Genomic DNA, 2384 nt, shown 5'->3' on the forward strand with positions numbered 1-2384 from the left:
TTTATATTAGAGTTCAGAAATCCCGACTGGAGAACGGGATATAGCAGAGGAAACCGAACGTAGCAAACTCAACAGCTTCCCACATGCAATGCACGTATCTCATCTCTCTTATGTATGAAGCGATTGTACTGCCGGGCGCATAATGGTACAATGTATATGTAACCTGTAACCTGTATGTCTTGATAGTCATAATAAATGCCTGTGTTACTGGCTTAGGTATGTACTGTACTTTCTATTGTTATTTTAATGTGACCTTTCCTACGTACAAATAAAAAGCTTACCGTATGACAGTGTATGCTTCTACTCGTAGGCAGCAGCATCATCCAATCTCATGTATCATGCTTGTCGAGTGTTGTAGAGTTATCTCTCTGTTTAATTTTCTTTTGAAAATATTACCATGAAGTGCACCGTGGCTCCAAAACGCAGCAAAGCCAGTGCTAGCGATAGCAGCAGCAAGAGGCAAAGGAGAAGGATCGACTTGGAAGTGAACAAAAGGTATCCCATATAGCTTTGCTAAGTATATAATATGGTGTTTGCAAGATGTCCAAATCACATAACGTCCTATTTCACAGAACGTACTGTGGACATTAAGCAACACATGACTGTAACATAAAACAAACATTTTACGCACCAAGTGACTGGTCAAGGTACTCGCCCAGATACTTGACCAGATACATTCACTCATCTAATCCTCTCAACAACCCTGTTTTACAGGTGAGGAAACGGAGGCATAGAAAAATTAACAAGTTTGCCCAAGGTCATACAACTAGTAAGTGGAGAGCTGAGATTTGCAAGCTGTTCCTAAACTAATAGTGAGGATGAGCATTAAATAAGCCCTGATTACGTCCCAAATGCAGACTAGAACTGCCCCATATGATTTCCTAGGCTGAAATCTTTACAGGAGCAGATCACCAGGTCTTTTCTCCCACAGAGAAAAGTGGGTTCAAATGTCTGATCTTTTGGTTAGCAGCTGAGAGCTTAACCATTACACTACCAGGGCCCCTTATCTCTTTTAATTTTTTACTGCATTCCAACAGTACAGGGACTATTATCATCTTCATATAAGAAGAAAGCAAGGTTTCGAAGGCTTAAGTAACTCACTCAAAGTCCCAAAGCCCAGAGCTTCCCCAACCCCATAGTGCTCCTCTGTCTCATTTAGGTAGCTGGGAGCCATTGCCAGATCTGAGCAGCAGAAAGACATGTTCAAAGCTGTGCTTTTGGAAAATCAATCTGGCAGCAGTGTAGAAGATAGATTGTCTTTTCTCAGCTCAGCAGCACCAGCTGGAAGGTCTGAGCATGAAGCTAGCAAGTGACAGAGCTGGGGTTAGAACCCACATCTGTCTGTCTGTCTGACTTCAATCCCCTCTGCCAGGCTGCCTGAGGCTGGATGAAGACCCCTGGGCTCCATAAGCCCCCTTTCTTCATAGTGGGTGTTTTGGGGCCTTGCTTCCTCATTGCACTTCCTCTTCTGCTTTTGAACCCCTACCCTGGCCCATCCTAGCAGCAGACAGCTCCTCTGAATAGAATATGCCTGAAAAGCCAAAATCCACCACCAGCTGGAGCTGGTAAGGTTGTAATACTTCCCACTGAATTGGGTCTTGGGGGCAGAAACCACACTGTTATTTATACCCGAAGCTCTTTATTCATGATGCTTTACAAAACACAAAAGGCAAGGTCCCCTGCCTTACGGAGCCAACACACCACAGGCACAGAGAAGACAACAGAGACTAATAACCACCCTCCCTTGTCTCCATATCACACCTTCTATCTGGCTGAGTGGTCCCCTCCACTGCCCCTTTTGTTCATTTTATTACCTTTCCTGAACAGTCTTATTACTGAAATAAACTCCTAATTAACTCATCAGGCTTTCCCTTTTCCAAGAAGTCTCTGAAATATGCCTATTCCATGATACTGTTCACTCAAAACACCCCCTGCTGTCTTTATTTTGTCCCCATTTTGTCCTGGCTTGTATCATTTGTTTCTTTGTATTGAAAGCTTGTCAGCTCATGGGACCTGGCACATATTCATTAGGAGGATGGCCCAGAGCATGACACAGCTTGATGGAAAGCAAGCCTGAATGGAGAATTGGGCAGAGAATCAGAAAGAAGCTGAAGTAAGCAGGAGCCGGGAAGATGGCTTAAGACCATGGCCCAATTTTCAAACCCAGGATGACCAACAGTCAGCCTTCTGTGCCACGATTCTTCACTTCAGCTAAGCCAGTCTTCAGCTTGTGCCATCAATGTGCATGGCAGGTGGCACCTCTGGGCCTTTGCCCAGTTTGTTCCTCTCTGCTGGGCTGCCCTTCTTTCTCTCTTCTACCTACCCAAATTCTGCTCATTTTTTGAGGCCAAAATGAAGTCCCATCTCCTCCAAAAAGCCTTCCA

Source organism: Trichechus manatus, unplaced genomic scaffold, assembly GCF_000243295.1.
Source record: "Trichechus manatus latirostris isolate Lorelei unplaced genomic scaffold, TriManLat1.0 scaffold00045, whole genome shotgun sequence".
Classification (NCBI taxonomy): Eukaryota; Metazoa; Chordata; class Mammalia; order Sirenia; family Trichechidae; genus Trichechus; species Trichechus manatus.